We start from the raw sequence: 19,842 nt of genomic DNA, 5'->3' as shown, positions 1-19,842 counted from the left end.
AGAAAACCTTAGGAACTATGTCAACCTTTGCCTAGATCCTCTGCCTCTCCCTGGCTGTGGCATTTCACAGTTCATGGTCTGAGGGAGAACCACTCTCTCTTTATTTAGCTATTGGTGGTGAATAACTTCTTTGGTTTTCTCCTTTTAAAAAAAATTTATTTCTTTAGAAGGAGTCCCAGTGACGCCTTTCAGAAAAGCAATTCCGCCTTCTCTATCAAAAATTTAAACACGCATATCCTTTTACCCAGCAACTGCATTTCCAGGAGTCACATGTATATGAAATGATGTGAGTATAGGGATTTTCACTGCAGCAATCTTTTTAAAAACTGGAAGCAACCTAAGTGCCCATCAATAGGACAATGGTTAAATAAATTAGGGCAGAGCCCACAGGCTGGAATACTCTGAGACTTTTTTTAAAGAGGTAGGCCAATATGTACTGACAGAGAGAAATCTTACAAGCCTGGTATTGAGTGAAAACGGCAAGTTAGCTGAAGTATGTGCATGTGTGCATGTCTGCGAGTGTGTGTCTGTGTGTGTGTAGATCCCAGTTACAGACACGGCAAGCCAGCTAGACCATGTATACACATGTGCAAGTCCATGTATGAACGCAAAGGCAAACAGAACAGACCGGAAGGGCTCCCACCAATGCCTGCCAGCACTTCCTCTGTGGACGGCATGCAGATGGGAGAGGAGGCCAAGGGGGCATCACTTTGACTCTATTAAATACGTGCGTACTGGTTGGGTCTTTTACCAAAATGCGTTTCTTATTCAGCAGTATTAAGATGAAACCCATAGTCTGTGCCTTTGAGGGTTTCACATTCTAGCTGGGAGGTGTCAGCACTGAGGAAACCCACAGTGGGGAACGGCGGTCAGGAGGGAGGGGGCGTGTGTGGAGAGTGCAGGGGCCCGAGGCTCCTCGGGAAGGAAGGTCACCCCTGGCAGAGGGGATCAGAACACGCACAGCATAGGGCGGCTGGGGAAACGGAAACACGCAGGCAGGCGGGGACCAGACACAAGGAGGTGATGGGGGCCAGGACCTGGGCCCAGGGCTGCACTGGACCAGGGGAGGGGAGGCGGTGCTGTGTTGATCTGGGGGAAACTGAGAATTTAGTTTCACTCACTGAGGGGTTCACATGTGTGTATGTGTGTGTGGTGTGTGCATGATGCATGTGTATGGTATGGGTATATGTGTGTGTGTGGTGCATGGTGTGGTATGTGATACATGTAAGTGTGATGTATGTATATGATGTATGTGTACGATGTGTGTATGAGGTGTGTATGTGTGTATGGGGTGTGTGTATGGTGTGTGTGTGTGTGTGTATGTATGGGGTGTCTGTGTGGGGGGGTGTATGGTGTGTGTGTATGGCGAGTGTGTGTATGGGGTGTCTGTGTGTGGGGGTGTATGGTATGTGTGTGCGCGCGCATGGGGTGTGTGTGTGTATGGGGTGTGTGTGTGTGGTGTGTGTGTGTATGGGGTGTATGGTGTGTGTGTGTGTGTGTGTGTGTGTGTGTGTGTGTGTGTGTGGCGAGTGTGTGCGTGCGCACACACACGCCCGGGGAGGACGGGGCCGGCTGCTGAGGACGAACGCAGGAGCAGCAGGCAGAAGCCACACTCAGGCCCAGGAGCGCCTGGACGAAGAGGGTGAGACGCACATCCTCCCCTGGAGCAGCACCCACAGAGGGTGGTCAGGGTCAGGGCGGGACGCGTTCCCTGACCCCTCTCTGGGGGCAGTGGGGTCACTCCAGCAGGGGTTTGTGCTGAGGGGTGCAGGGAGCACAGGTGGCATAGGCCCCGTGAGTGCCCACCCAGGAAGAGAAGCAGCTGGTGACAACAGCCCCCTCCTGAAATCTGGGGGACATCAAATCCCAGGGGCCGGCCAGGGGCATCCTCAGAAGAACGATGGGCCTCCAAAAGGAGACCCTACCGCGAAATGGCCCAAGCCCCAACCCCGCTTAAATATTCCACTGCAATGTCAACCCCTTCGGATGAATGGATAAAGAAGATGTGGCACATATATACAATGGAATATTACTCAGCCATAAAAAGAAATGAAATTGAGTTATTTGTAGTGAGGTGGATGGACCTAGAGTCTGTCATACAGAGTGAAGTAAGTCAGAAAGAGAAAAACAAACACCATATGCTAACACATATATATGGAATCTAAGAAAAAAAAAAAGGTCATGAAGAACCTAGGGGTAAGACTGGAATAAAGACACAGACCTACTAGAACATGGACTTGAGGACACGGGGAGGGGGAAGGGTAAGCTGGGACAAAGTGAGAGAGTGGCATGGACATATATACACTACCAAACGTAAAACAGATAGCTAGTAGGAAGCAGCCGCATAGCACACGGAGATCAGCTCGGTGCTATGTGACCACCTAGAGGGGTGGGATAGGGAGGGTGGGAGGGAGGGAGACGCAAGAAGGAAGGGATATGGGAACATATGTATATGTATAACTGATTCACTTTGTTATAAAGCAGAAACTAACACACCATTGTAAAGCAATTATACTCCAATAAAGACGTTAAAAAAAAAACCAAAAAACCCTTCACAGACAAAAAATCAAGCAGACAGCATTTTCATATCTTCTTTTTTGTGGAATCTAAAATATGGCACAAACGAACTTATTTATGAAACAGAAACAGACCCACAGACATAGAAAACAAACTTACGGGAATTCCCTGGTGGCACAGTGGTTAAGAATCCGCCTGCCAATGCAGGGGACACGGGTTCGAGCCCTGGTCCAGGAAGCTCCCACATGCCGCGGAGCAACTAAGCCCGTGCGCCGCAACTACTGAAGCCCGTGCGCTCTGGAGCCCACAGAGCCCATGGGCCTAGAGTCCGTGCTCCGCAACAAGAGAAGCCACCACAATGAGAAGCCCATGCACCACAACGAAGAGTAGCCCCCACTCCCAGCAACTAGAGAAAGACCCAATGCAGCCAAAAATTAATTAATTTTTAAAAAAAGAAGTAGCAATATCTGTATGCTATTTTTTTAAAAAAGAAAACAACCTTATCGTTACCAACGGGGAAAGTGGGGGAGGTATACATTAGGAGTTTGCGATTAAAAGATACAAACTATTATATATAAAATAGATAAACAACAAGGTCCTACTGTATAGCACAGGGAACTATATTCAATATCCTGTAATAAACCATAATGGAAAAGGATCTGAAAAAGAATATGTACATGTATGTATAAGTGAATCACTTTGCTGTACACCAAAAACTAACACAACATTGTAAATCAACTACACTTCAATAAAAAATTAAATTAAAAAACCAAATTAATTAATGAATGAAAATAAAGCCTGCTTCCTTTCAGAAGTCGCTTGAGGCAATTTAGATTCTCCTATAAACCATGCTTGGGAGTGAGCAACTTTCCCAGGATCTGAAACCACGAAACAGCGGGTGTGAGCGCCCCCCTGCCACCTCCCACGCTCTTTCCACCCTAACCTGCCAGACAGTGCTGCCAAAAGTGCTGGATGAAAACCACTTTCCAGCCCCTTCTCAGGAAGCCCTCTTGCATCACGAAAGGACATCTGCAGAATGGCATTAAAGCCTCAGCACACGCTGCAAGAAGCTAAGGGATTTTATGTACAACCAGGAGAAATTTTTTTAAATATTGATAACGGCTAAAATTCTGCAAACCGAAGCCCCACGAGGTGGGGGCTGATGTCTCCTCGGCTGCAGTAAGTCCATCACCTGACCCAGCACCCTGCACACACGGGGCCCATCACCCTGCCACCCTGCCCGCCCCTCGGTGTCCCCCACAAATGGCAGGGATGTTGTCTTGGGAGGTGTGGACCCATGGGCTTTAAGCTCGGCCACTGGGCAGGTAGGCCGAGCCCGCCACGTCTGTCTGGAAGTTCTTGCCTTCTGTCCTTGCCTGTAACACAGCAAACCACGGTGCGAGGCATCTGATTTACACGGGACAAAACTCAGCGGTCCCTGCCCTGGACAGTGCGGATGTGCTCAATACCAGAACATGATCTCCCCAGGGCATGGCAGCCCATGGCCAGGCCACCACGCAGCACGGTGCACAGTAGGTGTTCCACAAGCACTTGCTGAATGATGAGTGAATGAATACACTGATGGATGTTATGTCTCTGAAATCTTACAAAACGCTTAATGTACATTTTATTATTTTTTTTAATATTTATTTATTTACTTATTTATTTATTTTGGCTGCACCGGGTCTTAGTTGAGTCACATGGGATCTTCGTTGCGACATGCGGGATCTTTCAATTGCAGCATGAGGGCTTCTTAGTGACGGCATGCAGACTTCTTAGTTGCAGCATGCACGCGGGATCTAGTTCCCAGACCAGGGATCGAACCCGGGCCCCTTGCATTGGGAGCGCAGAGTCTTACCCACTGGACCACCAGGGATGTCCCTAATGCACATTTTAGAAGTAAATGCACACACAAGATACTCAAGGTACCTTCAAGCAAAAGGCCCAGGAAGCAAAGGATAAAAATCAGGTGACACTGGGGCCAGGGTCTCATCCTCTCACAACGCTGCAGCCTGGTGGGACTGTCCCATAACCGTATGAGGGCGCCCCGGTGAAACGAGGCCATCCCCACAGTCCCCAGGGAAATCTGCAGAATAAAGAGAATCAGCCTCCAGAGGGTGCCAGGCTGGATGGAGCACCTCACCCACCAGCCACCCAGCCTCCTCACCCACGCCCGCCCAAGTTAGGAGCCAGCAGCTGGAACTCGGGCTTTTTATGCATCTTCACTTCCACGATGCTGTGATGCTGGGCCAGGTAGGGCAGGAGGTGGGTTCTGAATGAAGCAGGGAGCCTGACCCGCTCCCTCCCAGTTTCCAAATCCCCCTGCCCCTGAGCACAGCTTTTCCATTTCACATTTCAAAGCGCAAAGGACAGATCTTTGAATAATCCGTGCTTCCTAATCCATCGGATATTCTCAGAAATAGCAAGTCTCTTCTCTGGACCTTCCTTGAAATAGCCTGGCCCTTACATATGACAAAATGATGCAAAGTGGCATCTCTGTGACCCAAATACGAACACTGGAAATATTTCCGGGTCTTCCAAATAGCAATAAAAAATATTTAAGACAATTTAATGCCAAGGCCATTTCATAGAATTCGAGACAGCTCAGGCAAATACACTATTAGAGGGAACAGATAACCAATGAAAAATTCAAACAGATACTACTATATAAGTAGAATTGAGGGGGAAAAATCACTTCATAGCTGTAGAGGATTTCCAAAGATGATGCTCTTGAAATCTCTTTGAAAACAATATGTTCCAACTTCCCACTAATCCAAATTACTCTAGCGATGTCTGCCTTCAGCGGCTAGCAGCAAAGATGCAGCCTCATTATCTCACTTGGCATGGTGGTATCAAGGAAACTTCTATTTCCGTCTTCCCATCACTAAAGCTAACGTGAGTCTCCCATCTGCACTGGTGACAGCTCCCTTTCTGATGAGAAGCAGAAACGTGTCCAGATGGGCTCAGGGCAGCGAGAAGACTGCCCACAAAGCCACCATGGTGTGGGGTGGGCGAGGGGATCATCACAGGGGCTACCTTTTGGGTTTTTTTTTTTTTAACGGGAAACAGTTCTGAATGGCTTAAGCAGGATGTATTTTGATTTGTAAAGCTCTATTAAATTGAAGAAAGAGAAAGAATCCATCCCCAGCTCCATACAGAACAAGTGAATACCATTAGCCCCTAAACTGTCAATGAATTAAACTCCTTCCCTGACCATGCAGAGCAGCCCTGGGTGTGGGCATCTTGTCTCTGCCAAGCAAGCCCGCAGGCCAACCCCTGCCACACGGCCCTACGGGAGCTACAGATGCCAGCAATGCACTATCTTATTTGTTCAGGGGAAGCAAAACGGTCCAGTGCTGGTGGCTGTGTTCTTTCTTCCCAACAGGCCTAATTGCTGCTGTCCTCCTCTGGGATCTGGTCTCCCTGGACAGAGCAGGAAGGCAGCCAGCAGAACTCAAACCGTCCAGCTGCCTGGATCAGGCCTCAGTGCACTAACTCCTGGAAACTCAAAGATGCGCAACCCAAGCACAGAGAACTTCCTGTTTCTGAAGGTATTAATATGAAGTCAAAATTAAAATCACATATTCTTATGGTTCTTTCTTTAAAAAACACAATCAGTGCTTCTTACTGAAAAACCAGAAAACGTAGGTTATCCATTTCGTGACCCTCCCTTTTGGAAAAGAATCACGTAGATGAAAATTGGTACATTCCCTAAAAATCAACACTTATGATCCTTGAAACTCTAATATTTGAATTTTTTAATAATTTCCTATCAAGCCCATTCAATAGAATGCAAACTATCTCGAGCGGACACACTGTTAGATAAATGTGATATGAAACTAAAATTTCAAATAGACGCAGCTATATAAAAATGGAAAGAGAAAACCTGCTTCATTGCTATATAGAATTTCCGAAGATGATGTTCTGGAAACCAGCCATGGTTTTGACATCTATGAAAACAAATCACTGTGGTGCACTGGGACAAGGGCTATAAGAAAATAACCGTGGGAGAACAGAATATAGAAGAAACATTTCTCCTATTTATGTATATTGGGTTGGCCGAAAAGTTCGTTCGGTTTTTCCGTACGCTCCCGAACGAACTTTTTGGCCAATCCAATATACATATATTCTCCTATATATATAACTGAATCACTGTGCTGTATACCTGAAACTAACACAGCACTGTAAAACAACTATACTTCAACTAAAAAAATAAAATTATATTTTTTTAAAAGCCAGAACCAAAAAAAAAAAAAAACTGTTAACTGTCTTTCTCAACCTACGCAGGTGGTGTGCTGTAGAGGACTGAAGCACTGTCCAGGTGCCCTGGATTGAAACCTCCTTCACCAGCCGTCTCCATGGATAAGAAATGGCCCAACCGTCATGCCTCTGACAGAAGACATCGAAGACTGCTGTTAGGATGCAAGTCACATCTGCCGGGGCAGCTCTTTCATTTATTGCCCACCCTTAAGGTTTCAGCAGGAATTACTGGGCCAGACACTGTTAACCCACCAGTCCCTGAGCTCTTCCCATTTCCTGCCTGGTGCTACTGGACACCTTACACTGTGACTGCCATCATACCTGAGGACAGACACCTCTGACCCCAGCTACCACGTAACTACACAGGTCAGTCATTGGCTACCGCAAAGACCTGAAGAAACGAGACGATTCTTTCACTCAGGCTGAATAATCCCATACTGGAGGGGCTTCTAATGAAAAGCCATATTCCCTGACCCCAACTTCCCCACGCCACTGCCAATCCTCTTCCTTAGTTCAGATTTTAATTCTTCTGGTGGCTATTTCCATCTCTCTAAATAATATTTTTACACCTCTATTTCTGGATATATTATCAACTTCAGATAAAATGTACTGACATCCTTATACGAGAGGCAACACGTAGCAGGACCTCCTGGGCTCTTGTGCCGCTGACTGTGATCACAGTAGCCATGGCAGATGCTCCCATCCTGACGAAGGGCTCTGCGAGAAACACATCCGCCAGAGAATCTCCCACCAATTCTGGGAACAGAGGCACATCCTTTGGGTGGGCTGTGACCATGCAGCCCTCAGGATGAATACAAGCTCTTTTCTCTTTTTGAACTTGTTAAAGCCCTAGATAGGAGGTGTCATTCACTTGGCCTGTCCCTGCTGCTCTTTGGGGGTAGGGACTGGCTCCCACACCCATCTGCACCCTCCAGTCTCAGCAGCAGGCCCAGGCGCCCGTGGAGACTACATGTGCACCTGCTGAGAGCAGAAGCAAGCGAGCACCAGTGTGGTCAGCCCCCACCTGCCAACGCACAGAGGCTGTGAACCGCAGAGACCAAGGTCTCACCGCTTTGTTCTTTCTACTACACGACGTATTCTTGATGTCCAACGGATGAACGGATAAACAAAATGTGGCATGTACATACAACGGAATGTGACTCGGCCTTAAAAAAGAAGGAACCCCTAAATACGTAAGGAACTCATACAACTCTGAAAAACACAATTTTTTTCATGGGCAAAGGACCTAAACAGATTTTTCCAAAGACATACAAATAGCCACAGGCACATGAAAAGGTGCTCAACATCACCGATCATCAGGGAAATGCCAATCAAAACCACAGTGAAGTATCACCTCACACCTGTTAGGATGGCCATCACCAAACAAACAACAAATAACAAGCGATGATGAGCACGTGGAGAAAAGGGAGCCCTCGTGCTGTTGGTGGGAATGTAAATTGGTGCAGCCACTATGGAAAACAGTATGGAGGTTCCTCAAAAAATTTTAAATACAACTACCATATGATCCAGCAATTCTGCTTCTGGGTATATATCCAAAAAAAACATGATATCACTATCTCAAAGAGGTATCTGCACTCAAATGTTCATTACAGCATTATTTACAATAGCCGAGATATGGAAGCAGGGGACTTCCCTAGTGATGCAGTGGTTAAGAATCCGCCTGCCAATGCATGGGACACGGGTTCGAGCCCTGGTCCAGGAAGATCCCACATACCGCGGAGCTACTAAGCCGGTGCGCCACAACTACTGAGCCTGTGCTCTAGAGCCCGCGAGCCACAACTACTAAAGCCCGTGCACCTAGAGCCCGTGCTCCGCAACAAGAGAAGCCACCGCAATGAGAAGCCCGAGCACAGCAACAAAGAGTAGCCCCCGCTCGCCGCAAAAGATATGGAAGCAATATGGGTCCATAGACAGATGAATGGATAAAGAATATATCACATATATATATACATATATGTATACACGCACACGTACACACAGTGGATTACTATATAGTATTAAAAAAAGGAGGGAATTCCCTGGCGGTCCAGTGATTAGGAATCTGCGCTTCCACTGCAGGGGACATGGGTTCGATCCCTGGTTGGGGAACTAAGATCCTGCAGGCCTCAAGGCGTGGCCAAACAAGATAGACAGATAGATAGATAGATAGATAGATAGATAGATAGATAGATAGATAGACAGATAGATAGATAGATAAAAGAAGAAGGAAATCCTATCATTTGTGATGCTGTGGATGAACCTGGAAGGCATTATGCTAAGTGAAATAAGACAGAGACAGACAAATACGCACTACGTACGTGATCTCACTTAGACGTGGAATTGTGGTTTCCAGGGGCTGGGGGAGGGGGAAATGGGGAGTTTGTGTTTATGCGGACAGAGTTTCAGTTTGGGAAGATGAAAAAGTTTTGGAGGTGGATGGTGGTAACGGTTGCACCACAAAGTGACTGTACTTAATACCACTGAACTGTACAAATAAAAATGATTTAAGTGGTACATTTCATGCTATGTATATTTTACCACAATTTTAAAAACTTAAAAAAATTAAGATATCCTTGATGCCAGAAGACAGAGTGGGGGGCGCAACAGCCGTCTCATCAGCTGATGTTCCCAGATGTTTCCTCTCCCCGTGGAGGGGCCCCGGGCCTGGGGCAACCGAGAGAGAAGCCTCTGTCTAAAAAATAACTTTGGTAGGGCTTCCCTGGTGGGGCAGTGGTTGAGAGTCCGCCCGCCGATTCAGGGGACACGGGTTCGTGCCCCAGTCCGGGAAGATCCCACATGCCGCGGAGCGGCTGGGCCCGTGAGCCATGGCCGCTGAGCCTGCGCGTCCGGAGCCTGTGCTCCGCAACGGGAGAGGCCACAACAGTGAGAGGCCCGCGTACCGGAAAAAAAAAATTTTTTTTTAATTTTAAAAAATTTTTTTAAATTAAAAATTTTTTAAAAAATAAAAAATAACTTTGGTGGAATGACTGTCAAGGGACAAGGAGCAAGACTCACTCCGGGAGGATGAGGTGAGAGACAGAGAAGATACTCCACTGCTTCTCCGAATGGTGAGGAGCCCAGAGGCCCTTCTTATCAAAATCGGGGGGAGGTGCCCTTTCTACGGCACAAGCAGCTCACAGGAGGCGCCAGGCCGGGGGCTCCGGAAAATCCAGGGGCTCCAGCCTCGTTCAGGAGCACCACCCCACACTCACGGGGCACCTGAGAGAGGCAGAGGTATCATTTGCAAACGCACAAGAGGATATTTTTACCAATGGTAGAGTGGATTTTTTTTTAACAAGCATTAAGATTTTTTAACAGACTTTGGAAATGCAAGGGTTCCCAGCTGTATGTGTCAAGGCGAGATCCCCTTTCTGGTACTTCCGAGGCTGCATCAGGGTTGATTCAAACAGAAAACACACCTTCTCTGACATCTACTCCTCTGGGGAAAGGCAGACTTTATGGCTGAAAGGGTGACCGAGCTCTCCCAAGTTGAGACACTACAACAAACAGCTCAGATACTCTCTGACTCTGGAACGTTTCACGAGCCAGCTGTCGGGAGAGGCGGTGAGTGGTCGTGTCGACGGTGGGACCCTGATCCCAGCGCTCCAATGTCAGTGAAAGCAAACAGTTTTGTTGCAGAGAATGGCCAGGCCCTGCCAGGCTCTCTGGGACCTGCACCTCCATCCCACCTGGCACCCGCCTGCCTCTGCATCCTGGCCAGCATCTCTGGCCATCACAGAAGCCCGTGAAATCCTGCTATGCCTTGCTCCTGCTGAAGGCCAAATCAAAACCACTCGGCCCAGCATACGAAATGTTTCTGGACAAAATGCAGCAAAATAAAAGCCACATAGGCCCCTCCTTCGCCCTCCCTCCCTGGGCCACGGCTGGCCCGTCCGATGATGCGCACAGGTGGCCTCAGATCTGAGCCAGGATCCGCCCAGGCCACCATGGGGCCAGGACTGTGAAGCAGCTTCAGCGACACATTTTCCATTAAACGAAAGAAAAATGGGCGATGGTGAGCAGTCATACGAACGAAGTGAAATGCTGTCGCAGTCCACTCACTCGAAATAAAACCCATCCCATTAGGACGACTGTAATTGCAGCCCATTCTGCTCCGGATGAGGCCGACTGTCGGAAGATAAGGGTTTAAAATTGAAAATCAAAGAGCGGTTCCTCAGTGATTCCCAGGAAACGAGGGGCACACAGAAAGTATTAAACCCACCCACAGAAAGACTTGTCCCCAACCCACACCAAGAATCCTAAAAGTCACCTTAACAGATTTCAAACTTTCGAGTAAAACGCAATGACATAAATAAGTCCTTAATCATACTGCACTGCTTGAGTTACCGGATTTTAATGACACTACCTCTCCAGGTCAGGGGGACCTGACAAAGCTAACCCCACCGCCATGAAAAGTCGCCTGCCCCTTTTTATCACTTAGAATACAAATTCCAGGGACTTCCCTGGCGGTGCAGTGGTTAGGACTCTGCGCTTTCAATGCAGGGGGCCCGGGTTCAATCCCCGGCCGGGGGAACTAAGATCCTGCAAGCCGTGTAGCATGGCCAAAAAAAGAAAAAAACAACCACCACCATTCCAGAACCCATCCCAAACTGGAAGGAAGGACCCCAATGAAATGGAACTCCTGTCCCGCTGATCAGGGAAATACACTCTTCTCAAATAACCGAGCCCCACCCGCCCCCTGGCATCAGACCTCACTCATCCTGGTCTCCCATCCGGGGCCCTTGGACTTGGTCTCCATCTCCCGCATGCTGGGAGCCACTTCCTGTCCACGGTGGACGTCCTGTTCCTACTCTTGGCCATCCCTCTAACCAGAGGTTCTGGTGCCACAGGGAAAGAGTGGGTTTTCTTGCCAGTTGCTCCCCCACGAAATTCTGACACGGCTGGCCTGGTTCCACTTCCATCAGCTCTGAAGATGACACGGAAAGCCCTGCCGCTTCCTCCCGCTGGGCACCCTCGTGTGAGTGGAGAAAGTGAGCCTGAACGAGGCCAGAAATGGGGTGTCAGGGAACCTCAGAGGGGAAGGGGTTCCTGGAAGATGGGGCGGCAATAATCAAAACACCCCATCTGCAGCCCACAGCCCGGGGCAGGCTCCCCCAGCCCACAGGCTGCAGATCCCACCCACGAGGCCAGGGTCCTTCAACCCCACGCTCTGCGGCCAGAAGTTGGCTCTCTCCTCTACAGACACGAGATCACTATTAGAAGGCAATATTTAAACACAGAGATGGCATATCTCCATGTTAATTATGAGCTCTTTCACCGTTTGGTAATGAAATAATATGTGGAAACTCTGCATGTCAGAACACGGCATCTACATAAAGAGGGCTCAAAACCACTCCTAAATTTCAGAATCTTCGGGTAGAAGAGACGGTCTCGCTTGTTGACAAACAGTGCTGCTGACCTGGAGGAAGGGAACCGCAGCAGAGAAGGGTGGGCCTCCCCAGCTGCCCCCTCCCCACCATTCAGAGTGGGGAGTCCTGCCCCCCACCCCCCAGGCCTCCAGCTTCTGGTTTTTAAGACTCTCAGGATTTGGGAATGAGACTGAGTAGACAAGCACTTTAAAATTCATTACCAGGAGGTTCCCACAGACTTTGCTTCCATGCATAGGAAATAGTCCATTTCTCCAAGTACTTGCCTACAAGTCCAATTTGGGGGAATTGATGTAGATTGTTCCATTTTGGGTTTTTCAACCGGAGGAAATTTAAAAATTCTTCCTTCCAGCTCAACAGAGCGAATCCACGAATCTACTGCTTCTGTGAAAGGAGGACAAAGACCCTCCTGGGGCCGCCGGATCTGGCAGCAGCTTCTCCCTGGATTCTCAGGGCAGCCAACGGCGTAGGGGGAACAGGACACCAGGCCAAGGGCCCCATGGTGGCCACCAGCCTGACTCATGCACCGGGTGGTCCCAGGTGGTTCAGGAAGAGGGCCTGGCGTCAATCCATTTGCCAAATCGCCAGGGAAATAAGGTATTTTTTAAATAAATAATGGCTTGTGAGCCCAGGGTTCGGGTTCCCGCCCATGGGGTCAGCGCCCCAGCACCCCCAGCATAGGGGTGGGGTGCTCTCAGGGAAGGGATGTCTCCCTAGAAGAAGGTTATCACACCTCAGGATCAGCCTGTGTGTCACAGGAAAGCCTCTGAAGCTCCCCGCAGGCTCCCCCATGGGTTCTTGGTTTCCCCTCAAAACCCCAAAAGCAAACCCCAGACCAGGGGCCCTAGAGAGCCTGTGTGCTAGGAGGCCCCCCAGGGTGGTCAGCTGGAATGCTATTTGCTGGACCCCTGCTCAGTGGTGCAGCATCAAAGGAGGGAGAGGGAGGGGGAGGGGAGGGGGAGGAGCAGGGGGAGGGGAGGGGGAGAGGGAGGGAAGGGGGGAGGGGAGGGGAGGAACGGGGGAGGGGAGGGGATGGAGGAGCAGGGAGGGAGGGGGAGAGGGAGGGGAGGAGGAGAGAGAGAATGTTCCTGCGGAGGACAAGAGAGGGAGAGAGAAGGGAGGGCTGGGGAGAGAGGGGAGGGAGGAGGCAGAGGACAGGAAAGGGGAAGGGAGAGAAGCAAGGCAGGCTCTCCCCCTCACACAGGGTCTGTGGGCGATGGAGCCTTTCTGGAGGTCAATCTGCAGCCTTCACATTAGGTCCAGCCATTCTACTTCTGGAAATATACCATAAGGAAAGAATCATGGGGATCTGCTGAAAAAGAAAAAGGCTTCCCTGGTGGCACAGTGCTCAAGAATCCGCCTGCCAAGGCAGGGGACACTGGTTCGAGCCCTGGTCCAGGAAGATTCCACATGCCGCGGAGCAACTAAGCCCGTGCGCCACAACTACTGAGCCTGCGCTCTAGAGCCCGCCGGCCACAACTACTGAGCCCACATGCCACAACTGCTGAAGCCTGCGTGCCTAGAGCCTGTGCTCCGCAACAAGAGAAGCCACGGCAATGAGAAGCCCGTGCACCGAAACAAAGAATAGCCCCCGCTCACCGCAGCTAGAGAAAGCCGGCACGCAGCAACTAAGACTCAACACAGCCAAAAATAAATAAATAAATTTTAGAAAAAAGAAAAACAGAGCTACAGGGTGTTTATGACAGCATCGTTCAGGGCAGAAAAACATTCTAAACAAGCCCAATGTCCAAGCAAGGGGCATGGGTCAGTGCACGACGGACAAACTCCCATCGCTGCGGGTCGAAGAAAGAGGCCCCCGGCGCAGCAGAGGGGGAGGCGTGTGGGCAGCTGTGCACGTGCCAAGCACACAGAAGAACCCGCGTGAACAATGCCTCCCCCCACCCCCCACTGCAGGAAAAATCCAGGATGTCTAAGTTTCCTGTTTGCTGATCTCTATTTTCTAATACAATGAACTGGGAGGCTTGCGATAACTAAAGTTGTTAAAAGAAAAAGTGTTCTCTCTTGCCCAAAACTGCTTTAATACTAAACAACTGCATTAAGCCGTATGACGCTGCTGATATTTGACCACTTCTGACTTAACAAAAACAGCTGTTTCATAGGGTTCAACATGATCTTGTCCTAAAATCCAGATGAGCCGTGAGACCCACAGGAATCATTTCCTCTCAGGGACTTGTGAGGGGCCGTGACTGACTGACCCTCTCGGTGCAGGTCCCCCGTTCCCCCAGGAGACACCAGCCCCACCACGCCGAGCGCCTCCCACGTGCCCAATGCCACCGTAACCCTGTGCGAGGATCATCTCATCTGTAACTCACGTCATCTTGCAAAGCGTGCGGGGGGCTTCGGGAGGCAGGCCGGGTCCAGACAAGCCCTTCCCACCCTCCATCCTTACTGTTTGGGCTCATTTACAAGACGGGGTCCTGACTGGGCTTCTCCTCCCCTGCGGGGCTCACTCCTTCCTCTGAATCCTGCACCTCCTCCAAAAATACTGGAAGTGACCATTACAAAAGTTAAAGAAGATGTAATTACCCCAAACCAGGGTTCCAGCTGCCGGCTGGACCCGTTTTCCCGTGTCCCCACCAGGCCACCCTTCCTGTGGAAACACAGCTGTCCCGACCACCTACTCAGCGCTGACCATGAAGCCTCAGTCAGCCCAGAAACACAGACGCTCAGCTCCCTTTTGCCTCCTGGCTGAACTGCCAACCGCACACACATCAGCTTTGGTCCATGATGTCGGCTGTGAGCAATGTCACCCCCTAAAAAAATGGTCACTGGTCACTCACAGAAGTGACCCAGGGCTGATCAGGGGAGGGCAGCCGTCTCAGGACCTCAACACATAAGAAGGGAGCAGAAATCATGAGAGAAATGCAAAGCAAAACTACAATGAGGTATCACCTCACACAGGTCAGAATGGCCATCCCCCCAAATTTACAAACAATAAATGCTGGACAGGGTGTGGAGAAAAGGGAGCCCTCCTGCACTGTTGGTGGGAATGTAAATTGATACAGCCACTATGGAGAACAGTATGGAGGTTCCTCAAAAAACTAAAAATAGAATTACCATATGATCCAGTGATCCCATTCCTGGGCATATACCCAGAGAAAACTCTGATTCGAAAAGATACATGCACCCCAATATTCACAGCAGCACTACTTACAATAGTCAAGACATGGAGACAACTTAAATGTCTGTCGACAGATGAATGGATAATGAAGACGTGGTACATATATACAAAGGAATACCATAAAAAAGAAAGGAATAATACCATTTGCAGCAACATGAATGCAACTAGAGATGATCATACTAAGCAAAATAAGTCAGAAAGACAATGACCATATGATGTCACTTATACGTGGAATCTATAACATGACACAGATGAACTTATCTATGAAACAGAAACAGACTCATGGACATAGAGAACAGACTTGTGGTTGACAAGGGGGAGGGAGCTGGGGGATGGGTGGAGTGGGAGTTTGGGATTAGCAGAGGCAAACTATTATATATGGATAAACAACAGGGTCCTACTGAACAGCACAGAGAACTATATTCAGTACCCAGTGATAAACCATAATGGAAAAGAATATAAAGAAAAGAATGTGTGTGTGTATATATATATATATATATATATGTGAATCACTGTGTTGTACAGCAGAAATTTTTTTTTAACATCTTTATTGGAGTATAATTGCTTTACAATGGTGTGTTAGTTTCTGCTTCATAACAAAGTGAATCAGTTATACATATACATATGTTCCCATATCTCTTCCCTCTTGCGTCTCCCTCCCTCCCACCCTCCCTATCCCACCCCTCTAGGTGGTCACAAAGCACTGAGCTGTACAGCAGAAATTAACACAACATTGTAACTCAACTATACTTCAATTTTTATTTAAAAAAAATTTTTTTTTCAAAAAAGAAGGAAGCAGAGGCCCAGGGCGCGCTTTCTGGAGTTGTCAGACAGAGGAAACCTGGGCAGGGTGCCCGCAAGCTTACCGGGGGGCTTATCTCACCTGGGGATGGCCCCCAGCACCCACGCAGACTGCATCTGAGAAGCTGGTTCTTTCCAAGCACCCAGAAATCTGGGGCATTAAAAAAATCTATTCTAAATACTGGACTGAACTTTCCCTCAGGTTCCATGTGGAGAGGAAAGAAGGAAGACCAACAGGGACGACAAAGCCAAGGGTCTGGAGCTGGACGGGGGCAGGGGGATGGACAGCAAGGCTCTGAGCCCAGGTCCCACTGCCAGGAACCCCGGGGTGACGGGACTCAAACTGCCCTCCAATTTCTTTCAAAAGACATTTTTTTTCTAAATAGTTGTAGACCTACAAACAAATTGTGCAGATCGTACAGAGTTCCCATAGAATACCCTCACATCTGATTTACCCAGTCATTAAATCTTACATCCAAGTCGCACATCTGTTACAGCTAATGAACCAATATCAGTGCGTTACTGCTAACCAAGGTTACGTTCTATTGACGTTTCCCTGGTTTTAACCCAGTGTCCTTTATCTGCTCCAGGATCCCACCCATTCTATTTAAACATCCTGTCTCCTTCGGCTTCTCTTGGCTGTGACAGATTCTCAGAGTTTGGTGAAACTACGGTTTCATCTGTTCTAAGGAGTGCTGCTCAGGTATTTGATAGAACGCCCCTCTGCTGGCATTGAACTGCTGTTTTCCTTGTGATTAGATAGAAGTTTTGGGGTTTGGGCAGAAAGGCCACAGAGCTGAAGAGCCATCCCCATCACATCCCATGCAGGGGCACACCATCAAGGCGACGCATCACTGCTGGTGGACCTGGATCCCGTGGCCGAGGAGGGGTTATCCGGTTTCTCCACTGTCAAGTTCCTCTGTTTCCCCTTTTCCAGGCTGTGCTCTTTGGAAGGACGTTACCAGGTACAGCCCACGCTTGAAGAGGGGGGAGTTCCGTCCCCCCTCATTTCTGTTAGTCAACACCAGCAGGGACCACCTCCTGCAGACCCGAATCTCCCTTTGTGGCCACACCCCACAGAAGCCCCATTTGGCCCTTTCTTCTTCTTTTTTTTTTTTTTTATTTTACTTTTTTATTTTTATTACACACTACAAAATACACTGCATAACCTTCTAGCAGGGGCAGACAAGCATAACTGAGTTATTTTTCATCAATCAAGAAAATGCTTCCTTGGGCTTCCCTGGTGGCGCGGTGGTTGGGAGTCCGCCTGCCGGTGCAGGGGATGCGGGTTCGTGCCCCGGTCCGGGAGGGTCCCACGTGCCGCGGAGCGGCTGGGCCCGTGACCCATGGCCGCTGGGCCTGCGCGTCCGGAGCCTGTGCTCCTCGATGGGAGAGGCCACGACAGTTGAGAGGCCCGCGTACCGCAAAAAAAAAAAAAGAAAATGCTTCCTTAATCAATGTTCTCCAAACCCTTTGACACATAGTAACGATTAACTCCAGAGAGGCGCCTATCTCTTTCCATCAAATTCCACTGATATGAATAATGGGCAACCCTTTTTTCCTTGCCCCCGTGAGTGAACCTGTGGATGCGTGCAGTGGCCATTCCCGGAATGAGTAAGCACGCGGCCATGATGGCGATCCTGGGGAGAATCTCGAACCACATCGCGACACCGTTACCAAGGCCAAACACTTCCTTCCAAGCTCCTTAAAGGTGACCCAGCTTCAATCCCTTTCCGGTAACTGGCCCTTTCTTCTTATCTCACACAAATCAAAAGCTCCCTGAGGGTCCAACCTCCTCCGCCCCGTTTCCAGTGTGCAAGAACCCAGCGTGGTGCTTTTCCCTCTGCACACGCTGAAATGTCTCCTTCTGAGCTGTCCCGATGTCCCCGGGGTGGCCAGGCTGCCAGGAGCAGCCCTCAGGCCAGCAAGAGGCGGGCAGGCCCCTGGCGGAAGTCCAGCTCCCTAGCTAACCATCCAGGGCAAAGCTGCTCCTGGCCCAGGCCCACACCCTCCTCCACCCACTGGCCACGTAAGAGGGGAGCCGGGGAGATGCACTGCAGACAGTGCGGTCAGGGAGGCTGCAGGAGGTGCAGCTGGAGGGCACTCACTAGGCTCAGCGAATTTGCGTTTCTAGACTTCTGAACCACACCACCCACAGATATGACCCCCTCCTAAAATCCCAACCACGGACAATGTACTGGGACCCCACACGCTCAAGCAGAGGTGCTCTCCATATCACAAACAGCAGCCACAGGACCCTGGGGAGAGGCTGAGCAGAGCTGCAGGGCCCGCTGCTCCAGGCTGGCTCCCCACGGGCCCTGGAGGGTGGGTGCAGCTCCACCCAGGCCCCAGCCTCCGCCTGTCCGGGCACAGCCCTCAGACCCCCGTTCTGATCCTCGAGCCACACGGCTGAAGCCTCCGTGCTATCCCAGCACGAGGACTGGGCCAGGAGTCCAGCAGAGTGGAGCCAGGAGCATGCCTAGGACCACTGAGGCCAGGTGTCACCTCCCGGCCTCCCTCGCATCTCTGTGGACCACCTCAGAGGAGACCACTATGCTGTGGGTCTTGTCTATTTCAGACGGCGCAGGACACAGACCACGTGTGCGCAAGCTCGGATGCAATGACCACACGTGGGACCCAGCCCAAAGCTGGACGGCTGATGGACAGTCTCCCAGCACAACTGGAGGGGTGGGAGGGGCCGGGAAGGCTGCCAGGGGGCGCTGTGGACACAGACAGCAGGGACCTCTAGGATCTCAGTGTGATGGGCAGGGTGGCCTGGAGAGCGCCAGACAGGGGGCCCCTCGGAATCCCCACCCAGTTTCTGGGCCAACCCAAAGGAGCTGTTCATACACACCATCTCGCTCCGTTATCTCTTCTTACAGCTCTCTGGCTTCCCACTCACCTGAAACCACAGAGCCTGTGACCCTCAAGGGCTCGGGCTGTTTGTGTCTGGTTTTCCATAAGTGCACAGCTCTGCCCTTGCGCAGGAAGAAAAACTCTCATGGAGAGAACTTATCCATATCAATTACCTGTGTATAGATCTCAGCATCCTACTTGGGTTTATGGACTCTGATTTCATTTAGAAAATACAATGTGCATCTGAATATTAATAAGCACTTGGTGGAATGGCCACATTTAATCATCTCACATTAAATTAAATGTAATCTTGATTTTGATATTATTGTTCCAGCAGGAAAATAAGCCATGAGTCAGTCAATTGAAAGTTCTCCCTGAAGATTCCATGATGCTGTACTGCTCTTTTTTTTTTCTTTTTCAGTTTTTATTGAAGTTTAATATAGACACTGAAAAGTTCCTTATCATAAAGTGGAACCCACCCAGGCAAACCTCACACAGATCAAGAATGGGACATTAGGACTTCCCTGGTGGTGCAGTGATTAAGAATCCGCCTGCCAATGCAGGGGACATGGGTTCGAGCCCTGGTCCAGGAAGCTCCCACATGTTGCGAAGCACCTAGGCCCATGCGCCACAACTACTGAGCCTGCATTCTAGAGCCCGAGAGCCACACTACTGAACCCACGTGCCACAACTACTGAAGCCCGCGCGCCTAGAGCCCGTGCTCCGCAACGAGAAGCCACTGCAATGAGAAGCCCACGCACCACAACGAAGAGTAGCCCTTGCTCGCCGCAACTAGAGAAAGCCCGTGTGCAGCAACAAAGACCCAACGCAGCCAAAAATAAAATAAAATTAAATTAATTAATTAAAAAAAAAATGGGA

At 49.7% G+C, this 19,842-nt stretch overlaps 1 protein-coding gene and 1 pseudogene across 5 annotated transcripts in view; both read right to left on the bottom strand.

Moving 5' to 3' along the window:
- The window catches only part of APBA2 (amyloid beta precursor protein binding family A member 2), a 193,717-nt gene that overhangs the window by 161,101 nt on the left and 12,774 nt on the right, over positions 1–19,842 (bottom strand). The window lies entirely within an intron of this gene.
- LOC137203313 (NADH dehydrogenase [ubiquinone] 1 alpha subcomplex subunit 1 pseudogene) lies at positions 17,530–17,843 on the bottom strand (annotated as a pseudogene).

The sequence above is a fragment of the Pseudorca crassidens genome, chromosome 1 (genome assembly GCF_039906515.1).
Source record: "Pseudorca crassidens isolate mPseCra1 chromosome 1, mPseCra1.hap1, whole genome shotgun sequence".
Classification (NCBI taxonomy): domain Eukaryota; kingdom Metazoa; phylum Chordata; class Mammalia; order Artiodactyla; family Delphinidae; genus Pseudorca; species Pseudorca crassidens.
Note: the sequence above shows the minus strand (reverse complement) of the source record. Positions and strands in the feature narration are given on the sequence as shown.